The 10,000-nt window shown below is 51.3% G+C and overlaps 1 non-coding gene and 2 pseudogenes across 1 annotated transcript; all 3 read right to left on the bottom strand.

Annotated features, from left to right (window-relative positions):
* LOC148165447 (large subunit ribosomal RNA) overlaps positions 1–5,859 on the bottom strand; it is an 8,166-nt pseudogene extending 2,307 nt beyond the window's left edge.
* A 658-nt stretch (positions 5,860–6,517) lies between these two features.
* LOC148165446 (5.8S ribosomal RNA) lies at positions 6,518–6,674 on the bottom strand. Its single transcript, XR_015771466.1, has one exon. It is a non-coding gene; the product is annotated as a 5.8S ribosomal RNA (ribosomal RNA).
* A 1,616-nt stretch (positions 6,675–8,290) lies between these two features.
* Positions 8,291–10,000, bottom strand: LOC148165445 (small subunit ribosomal RNA; annotated as a pseudogene; the record flags this gene model as incomplete).

The following is a 10,000-nucleotide window of genomic DNA, read 5'->3' as shown; positions in this document are numbered from 1 at the left end:
TTCGAGAAGCGTACTGAGCCTACCCAGAAATATTCTTGGAATTGCTTTGCGCAACTCCATTATCCCCAGACCGCCATCTCGTACACTTGCGTGTATGAGAGCGTCCGGAGTGTGAGCGTTAAGATGGTATATCGCTCTTATGGATTTCCGGATAAGCCTGTCCGCATCTCTGAGGACCTTACAGGTCACTTTCGGATTCTGTAGCCCATAGAGCAAACGGGGGATCATATATTGCCTGATAATTTGGAGCTTTTGGTCAGGTTTTAAAGGGGCCCTACGGCAGTTGTTCAGCCAGATCACTAGGTTGGCTATGGATGGTCTTTCAATGCCTTTGTGGCCGAACTCGTGCCCCAAATACCGAAAGGCATTTAGAGCGCCGACGTTCGGGATTGGCGTGTTGTGGATGGAATACTGAGACCTAATCCTAGCCACCGAGCGACCACCTACTACATCACCCACCAAAGCCCTACATTTAGAGGGATTGATGGCCATCCCTCTTTGCTCGAGAAACGCCGAAACGTCCTCTAGCATCGAGGGGACCTCCAAATCCTGGTCCGTGAGCAGGATGAGGTCGTCTGCGAACGCCATGATGGCGCAGCGTTCGCCATTTTGTAGTAGGCCGCCCAAGTGTTTGTTATTTACCTTTTCCAAAAGCTCGTCCATTACAAGATTGAATAGAATGGGGCTTAGTGGATCTCCCTGTCTGACTCCACGAGTAATCCTTAAGGGTCGAGAGTATTCTGAACCTACTTTAATAGTGGTAGTTGCATCAAAGGTCGACATGATGTATTCAGAAAGCGCGCTGGGAACTCCGAAGCGACTCAGAGCCCTATTAATCGATTGGTGGGAAACCGTATCGAAAGCTTTTCGGACGTCCAATGAGACTACATGGTACGATTTGCCCCTCTGGATGCGATCCTGCAAGTATTCATGCAAGATCATGGCGTTAGCAAGAGTGCCGTCAATCTCGGTAAAACCGCGCTGTGACGAGCACAACGCCGTCCACTTCGAAAGACGGGCAGCCAACACTCTATGCAACAAACGCTGCATCGCAGAGCCGATGGTAATTGGGCGCCAGTTAGCCGGATCAAGACGGTCGCCTTCTTTTGGCACCAGCGTAGTTCGAAGATTCCTCCATGAGGTCGGCTGCACATTTCTAAACAACACTATATTGAATAGAATGGCAAGCACAGCCTCGGACATGTGTTTTACGGTGGCCACCGAGACTTGGTCAACTCCCGGTGCTGAAAGCTGCCAGCTCGATCTAGCCACACGTATTTCGTCCACGGTGATAAGTGGAGGAACCAGGCTGGTTGCGCGGTTCTTGGGAACGAAGGGTTCGTCATCGGAGGGACTTGGTGACTCAAAAATGCCACCGTATAACTCCTCCACACTTGTTACGGAAGGATCCGGTCCTGAGGCCAGATCCTCCCTGCCAGCCAGAATCATCTCTGCCAAACCTCGCCTGTTTTTCATAAAGAGGTCCTGAAACTTTTTGAATTGCGAAGCCCGTTTACCACTACCCGTGTTGGTCTGGGCATAGTGGTGTTCAGGTTTCCTCTTTTTATTCCTCCCACCACGATTCCGGGGCTGACTCTTTGCAAGGGTGGCAAGCCACCGGTCGACTGACTGCAACAAAATTGCGTCGTCGCTTGCTAGAGCCGCATTTACCAACTCGTGTAGCATATCGTCCTGTCCGAGTGTACCCGCGTCACGCTGCTCTCGCAGGTAACCGACCAAAGTACCCCGGACTTCCTGCCCCTGTTCCACACCTGTATGCGCCGCCCTAGGAGTGGGTGGTAAACTCCTGCTGCGACGCATTTTATGGGCTATTTTAGGTGTGGATAATGCTGTTAAATTTGGAGTTGGCAAAACCGGTCGTGGTGCACTGATGGGCGTGCTTGGGGTGAGCGTTAGGCTCGAATTTGGTTTCGAATCATCACAGGCTGGCTGTTCCCGTGTGAGAGAAGGCGTACACCTCCTCTGAACCACTGTCATCCGCGCCGCCGGATGTTCAGAAGGTCCGTCTTTTACCGACTGTGTACCTATAATCTCAAGCCTCGTCCTACTAGACTTCGGCGGTTCGCGATGTCCGGTGGGTGAAACGGACGTGGGCGAAGTGAGCGAATCGCAACTACTCGAGGTTTCTGACAACACAAAATCTGGGTCCGCTGTCCGAGGGCTCATGCCTTCTGGAGAGAGAGAACCAATCGCACCGCGCTCTCCTGCTACTGCAGGCGGTCTGGCTGTTCTGGCGGGTCTAGCCAGACTCTGTCGCGGCGCATTCGAGACCTGGTTATACCGGGCCACCCCTTTCGAGGTGGCTAGCCTGGTGGTCGGCCGTGAGAGGGACGCGGACAATCCCCCCGTACCACTAGCCATTCCTTTCGGGACGGCTCCTGTGGCCACGGTGGGTGGACTGGCCCGTGTAGGCTTGGCCAGTCGCGCGCGCGCCCTCCTCAGGTACTCCTGGTACTCGGGTTTCTCTCTCCGAGACCTGACTTGTTGGTGAGTCAGGCCTGTCGAAGCCATCATCTCCTTATAGAAGATGCCGTTACTGGCCTTGACTTCGACGTCGGCGATTTTTCCCATGAGCTCACTCTCGGGTGCCGGTAGTTGGCTAAGGAGTTCCGTGTTATACTCCTGCGGATGAGCCTTTCTTTCGTGTTGTCGTACTCCCGCGAAAGAAGCAAATTTCGCATCGCACCACTGACACTTGGAAGTGTCTCGCTTGCCGCATTCTTTCAAATGGCGGGCCAGAGTTGCCTTCGAGGCATAGCTCCGGCCGCAGTCACAATTAAAGCCCGCCACGGTCTGTGTGGGGGCTGAGGTAGAAGGCCCCGGACCGCCAGTATTTAAATTCTTGGCGCCCGATTGTAAAGTTTTTAAACCCATAGCCTTCTTTTTGACCTGGGGCGTATTGGGCTTCCCAGGACTGTTTGGCATCATGGATGTTAAAGCCAAACTTTAGAGGGTTAAGCAACCCCGAGCGCAACCAAGGAAAGACGCAGTTGCTTCGTAAAACTCGAGAATTACAAAACTTACTCTTTGCTTACTGGTTTTAGTTACTACAAGTAGTATCCAGCGGGAACCACGAGGAGGTACCAGTTCACTATGATCTCGCAATGCACAAGTAGAGAGTCATAGTTACTCCCGCCGTTTACCCGCGCTTGCTTGAATTTCTTCACGTTGACATTCAGAGCACTGGGCAGAAATCACATTGCGTCAACACCCGCTGGGGCCATCGCAATGCTTTGTTTTAATTAGACAGTCGGATTCCCCCGGTCCGTGCCAGTTCTGAGCTGACCGTTGAATGGCGGCCGAAGAGGACATCCGAACGCCCTTGCGGGCGCACTCGGAGCCTCGCAGCAAGACGGTTCCGCGGGAGACCAAGGCACGGGACCGAGCTCGGATTCGAAGTACACCGCCGAAGCGACACACCCTGCACCTCGCCCAGGCCCGGCACGTCAGTCGCGACCCGCTTCCCCGCCAAGCCCGACACGCCCCGATCCTCAGAGCCAATCCTTATCCCGAAGTTACGGATCCAATTTGCCGACTTCCCTTACCTACATTATTCTATCGACTAGAGGCTCTTTACCTTGGAGACCTGCTGCGGATATGGGTACGAACCGGCGCGACGCCTCCACGTGGCCCTCTCCCGGATTTTCAAGGTCCGAGGGGAAGATCCGGACACCGCCGCAACTGCGGTGCTCTTCGCGTTCCAAACCATATCTCCCTGCTAGAGGATTCCATGGAACTCGAACGCTCATGCAGAAAAGAAAACTCTTCCCGGATCTCCCGACGGCGTCTCCGGGTCCTTTTGGGTTGCCCCGACGAACTCTCTTTCGAGGGCCCGAATTATAAACGGTTCCGCTGCCGGGTTCCGGAATAGGAACCGGATTCCCTTTCGCCCATCGGGTGTGTGCACAATTCCGTACGTTTCCGTCAACAATTGCGAATTGCGACCAACGACAAAAATCTACACCACATCAACATCGGCTTTCGCCTAGGGCTTAGGATCGACTGACTCGTGTGCAACGGCTGTTCACACGAAACCCTTCTCCACGTCAGTCCTCCAGGGCCTCGCTGGAGTATTTGCTACTACCACCAAGATCTGCACCGACGGCGGCTCCAGACGGCCTCACGGCCAGTCCTTCTGCGCTCACCGCCGCGACCCTCCTACTCGTCAGGGCTTCATGGCCGGTTAATTTAATAACCTGACCGCACATGCCTCTGACGGCCGAGTATAAGCACGACGCTTCAGCGCCATCCATTTTCAGGGCTAGTAACTTCGGCAGGTGAGTTGTTACACACTCCTTGGCGGATTCCGACTTCCATGGCCACCGTCCTGATGTCTTAAGTTACCAACGCCTTTCATGGTATCCCATAAGCGTCGATTTAGGCGCTTTAACTCGGCGTTTGGTTCATCCCACAGCGCCAGTTCTGCTTACCAAAAATGGCCCACTTGGCACTCTGATTCGAGTCTCGCGGCTTCAATAGTTCGAGCAAGCCGGAGATCTCACCCATTTAAAGTTTGAGAATAGGTTGAGGCCGTTTCGACCCCAATGCCTCTAATCATTCGCTTTACCGGATGAAACTCGTATGCTATGAGCGCCAGCTATCCTGAGGGAAACTTCGGAGGGAACCAGCTACTAGATGGTTCGATTAGTCTTTCGCCCCTATACCCAGTTCCGACGATCGATTTGCACGTCAGAATCGCTACGGACCTCCATCAGGGTTTCCCCTGACTTCGTCCTGACCAGGCATAGTTCACCATCTTTCGGGTCCCAGCGTGTACGCTCTTGGTGCGCCTCTTCTCGCAATGAGAACGAGACGCCCCGGGAGTGCGGGGCGGCAGCCGTAACGACCGCCCATCCTCCCTTGGTCCGCGCAAGGCGGACCTTCACTTTCATTGCGCCTTTAGGTTTAGTTAAATCCCAATGACTCGCGCACATGCTAGACTCCTTGGTCCGTGTTTCAAGACGGGTCCTGAAAGTACCCAAAGCTATAGCGTCGCAGATCGGCGTTTCAACGAGGTCTGTCCGAGAACACCTCAGCGAACAGCCACCCGGGGACGGGACCGGCACCAGGTCCGATCACCATCACGACGGGCGCGCTTGCCGAAGGTCGGACGCTAACTGTGTAGCGGCCCCGCGCCATCTGTATACCGTCGAGCGAGCCGATCGGGAAACACCACGGGTTCATTCGGCGAACGGCGAACCGTCCGAACGAGCTCCACCGCGGGCCTTAGACCGGCACTCAACGGATCGCGACGTCCTACAGGGGGAGAAGTGCACGCGTTCGACGGCAGATCGACAAAACGAAAGGTGCAAACGACGCGTACGCCATCTGTCACACGATCGTCCAGCGCCGCCATCGAGTCACGCTGAATCTCCCCTTTCGACCTTTCGGGTTTCTCAGGTTTACCCCTGAACGGTTTCACGTACTATTGAACTCTCTCTTCAAAGTTCTTTTCAACTTTCCCTCACGGTACTTGTTCGCTATCGGTCTCGTGGTCATATTTAGCCTTAGATGGAGTTTACCACCCACTTAGGGCTGCACTCTCAAGCAACCCGACTCTGAGGAGAGATCCTCCCGTTATCGGCAGCGGTCGCTACGGGCCTGGCACCCTCTATGGGCTGTGGCCCCGTTCAAGATGGACTTGGACGCGCCGCACGATCTCGGGATGACGGATCCTCCCTAACACCACATTTCCCGGCGTCCGGTTTCGGCCGCGGGATTCGGTGCTGGGCTTCTCCCTGTTCGCTCGCCGCTACTGAGGGAATCCTAGTTAGTTTCTTTTCCTCCGCTTAGTAATATGCTTAAATTCAGCGGGTAGTCTCACCTGCTCTGAGGTCGCATATGAAAAATAAAAATTTTTCATTCGGTCATTTCGACGATCACGACACGTCTCCCATTCCTTGCTATACGTGTTCGTCATTTTTCTTTTTAAAAAATGGCTAAGTTTACAGAAACGCTTACGATCTGACGTCTGTCGCGATTTGCATTACACGTCTCGGACACGACGACCGTCTATAACGTTCTCAACCTTAAAACGCCATTTTTTTTTTTAAATGACGACATGTTGAAGAAATAGGACGTGCTACGCCGAAAGACCAGCCAACAACTACAACAAGTAGTAGTTGGTCGCTTTCGCGTCTTAAGATGTCGCGCAAATTTACTCGCTGCACGAGAAACGCACACAAACACACGATTCTACGACACACCACGCAAGAACATGTGCCGACGTAAACACTTTCGTATTTATGATTCGCAAGGTGGACGTCCGACGGACTTTGTAAAAAAAAAATACAAAGCATACCCGTCCCGTCCTTTTTGACGAAAAAACACGCTCGAGTAAACGTCTCGGCACACGTTCGAGGCGTGCGTCGTTATATCGTGACGTAAGTGACGATCACGTACATTAATGAGTACCTATTCGACGCGTCGCAACACATCCAACACGCTCCGACGTTTTCGTCCGAAAACGAAAACCGAGCAGTCTTTGAAATTGACACGACCCTCAGCCAGGAGTGGTCCGGGAACATTATATCCGAGGACCGCAATGTGCGTTCGAAATGTCGATGTTCATGTGTCCTGCAGTTCACAAGTTGACGCGCAATTAGCTGCGTTCTTCATCGACCCACGAGCCAAGTGATCCACCGTTCAGGGTAATCTTTTTAAAATTTAAACGCTCGTTCCACAAGAACCCCGATCATGCCGATCGTCCAGCTGTCTATACACGTCTTGCAAAAATTTTTGCGTACGTGCGTACATCCGAAACGAAAATGATCTTCGTGGTTCCGAAACGTGCCACGTCTAAAATTTCGGTGTTGTGGTATGGATATTTATGATTCTCGCTCTTAATTGTCTTTCGTCCGTACTTTCTCGTCTGAAAGGGAACGCGATCGTCGGTCTCAGTTTTACGCGTACGAAAAAATTAAAAAAAATATTAACCCAAACACAAATTTGTATCCGCGCACCGAAAAAGAAGCACTTTTCTTTTTCACGCGGTCTCCGCTTTTACACGCAAAGTACGAGCATGTATGTGTGAAGATGGGACATGTTCGATACGATTTTAATTAGGAATTTGCCAATTTCCTTTTTCTCAGCAATAATTTTAATAAATAATGCTGCTTTCTCTCATAAACTACATTTTCGGTAGTTTTCCTTTATTGTGTCTTTCATTTAGTGTGCGTGTGTCAAGCACTTTAAAAAGTGTGACGAAGAGACGGTTTTTGATCGATCGGAATCAACACATCATTACATCATCGTACTCGTTATGAAAAAGCGAATTAGTATCCGCCGTAAGCGAAAAGAGATTTTCGCGGGCGGTCTTTGTGTTCGTGTTTCAATTTTCTTTCTATATTTTTTCGTCGCCAAACCGAAGACAGATCGTGAATTTTGACGAAAAAATCTATAGACGTGCCAGACTGAGCGTCTAACATAAAATCCTCAAGTTTACCGTTCTATATCGTGACTTAATGACGATTGACGGTGTATATAATTTTGAAATGGTGCAGTCGTACGCTCCGTAAAGAGAATTTTACCGTTTCTAACGAAATCACTTTACCACATCTACCAAAAACATTAAAAAAGCAAGGTGTGATGTGTGTGTGATCGCTCGTTTAACGGCGCTTTCAAAAAACTCTTTGAAGCGTCTAACGACGAACATCATTCACGCGAATCGTAAAATCGGGAGCGTTTCTCGCCGGTCCCGTAGCCGGGCGTAAATCATTTAAAACCCACGGAGTCGTAACCTAATTCGACACCTGCGATTTTCTTCTTTCTCGACTACTCTGCTACATCCTCTCCGTGTGTCCGAAAAAAGAGGACTTCTAACGTCTTTCGACTTTCGCGGTGGAGTTCACAACTTTCCGCGATCCGGTCGAAAAACCGAAAGCGTCCCTCCTTTTTTCCATCATTGGAAAAGATCGAGAGATAGTACAAAAAAAATCAAAAAATCTAGGTACCCGAAGAAACAGCCGTATGCCCGAGCGAATTCGGTTTTTCTCGTTCAAAAAAGGTGAAAAACTCGATCGCAAGGACCGGCGCTGCGGGCCAGCGTAACGCTATTGTTTTTCCGAATATGTACGATTCGTAGTTCAAAACGTCGTACACACGGTGTTTCAAAAAGAAACAAGCAACGGCACGACAAAAGATCGTGCCGTCGACTCCATGTCATCGACGACGGTGTTGTAAAAACATAAAGTGTACATCGACACGATCAAATAAAAATGCATAATAATAAATTATACATATGTCAAAATTCGTGTGTACGAGGACACGTTAATGATCCTTCCGCAGGTTCACCTACGGAAACCTTGTTACGACTTTTACTTCCTCTAAATGATCAAGTTTGGTCATCTTCCCAGCGACATCGACGACGTCGAAACGCCATCGCGTACCGGTCCGAAGACCTCACTAAATCATTCAATCGGTAGTAGCGACGGGCGGTGTGTACAAAGGGCAGGGACGTAATCAACGCGAGCTTATGACTCACGCTTACTGGGAATTCCTCGTTCATGGGGAACAATTGCAAGCCCCAATCCCTAGCACGAAGGAGGTTCAGCGGGTTACCCGGACCGCTCGGTCAGGGAGGACACGCTGATTCCTTCAGTGTAGCGCGCGTGCGGCCCAGAACATCTAAGGGCATCACAGACCTGTTATTGCTCAATCTCGTGCGGCTAGAAGCCGCCTGTCCCTCTAAGAAGAATTGTTTGTACGCCGACAGTAAAAACCGCGCACGACCACCGGGCGAACCCAGGATCGACGGGCCTTTGGGATGTCGAAATACGCCTATTTAGCAGGCTAGAGTCTCGTTCGTTATCGGAATTAACCAGACAAATCGCTCCACCAACTAAGAACGGCCATGCACCACCACCCACCGAATCAAGAAAGAGCTCTCAATCTGTCAATCCTTCCGGTGTCCGGGCCTGGTGAGGTTTCCCGTGTTGAGTCAAATTAAGCCGCAGGCTCCACTCCTGGTGGTGCCCTTCCGTCAATTCCTTTAAGTTTCAGCTTTGCAACCATACTTCCCCCGGAACCCAAAAGCTTTGGTTTCCCGGAAGCTGCCCGCCGAGTCATCGGAAGAACGTCGGCGGATCGCTAGCTGGCATCGTTTATGGTTAGAACTAGGGCGGTATCTGATCGCCTTCGAACCTCTAACTTTCGTTCTTGATCAATGAAAGCGTTTTTGGCAAATGCTTTCGCTTCTGTCCGTCTTGCGACGATCCAAGAATTTCACCTCTAACGTCGCAATACGAATGCCCCCATCCGTTCCTATTAATCATTACCTCGGGGTTCCGAAAACCAACAAAATAGAACCGAGGTCCTATTCCATTATTCCATGCACACAGTATTCAGGCGAAGTTTTAGCCTGCTTTAAGCACTCTAATTTGTTCAAAGTAAACGTGCCGGCCCACCTCGACACTCAATGAAGAGCACCGCGGCGGGATTGAGTTGGGCCGCCCTCTCGAGCTAAGCCCACCGGCAGGACGTCCCGCGGCACGCCAGTTGACACCGCGAACGATGAACCGGCGGCGCGGGACACAGATTCGACTACGAGCTTTTTAACCGCAACAACTTTAATATACGCTATTGGAGCTGGAATTACCGCGGCTGCTGGCACCAGACTTGCCCTCCAATTGATCCTCGTTAAAGGGTTTAGAGTGTACTCATTCCGATTACGGGGCCTCGGATGAGTCCCGTATCGTTATTTTTCGTCACTACCTCCCCGTGCCGGGAGTGGGTAATTTGCGCGCCTGCTGCCTTCCTTGGATGTGGTAGCCGTTTCTCAGGCTCCCTCTCCGGAATCGAACCCTGATTCCCCGTTACCCGTTACAACCATGGTAGGCGCAGAAACCTACCATCGACAGTTGATAAGGCAGACATTTGAAAGATGCGTCGCCGGTGCGAGACCGTGCGATCAGCGTAAAGTTATTCAGAGTCACCAAGTTGTACGATGACGGAGACCGCCACCGATTGGTTTTGATCTAAT

Source organism: Gnatocerus cornutus, unplaced genomic scaffold (assembly GCF_029298725.1).
Source record: "Gnatocerus cornutus isolate USDA-ARS CGAHR unplaced genomic scaffold, icGnaCorn1.1 ctg00000316.1, whole genome shotgun sequence".
Lineage (NCBI taxonomy): Eukaryota > Metazoa > Arthropoda > Insecta > Coleoptera > Tenebrionidae > Gnatocerus > Gnatocerus cornutus.
Note: the sequence above shows the minus strand (reverse complement) of the source record. Positions and strands in the feature narration are given on the sequence as shown.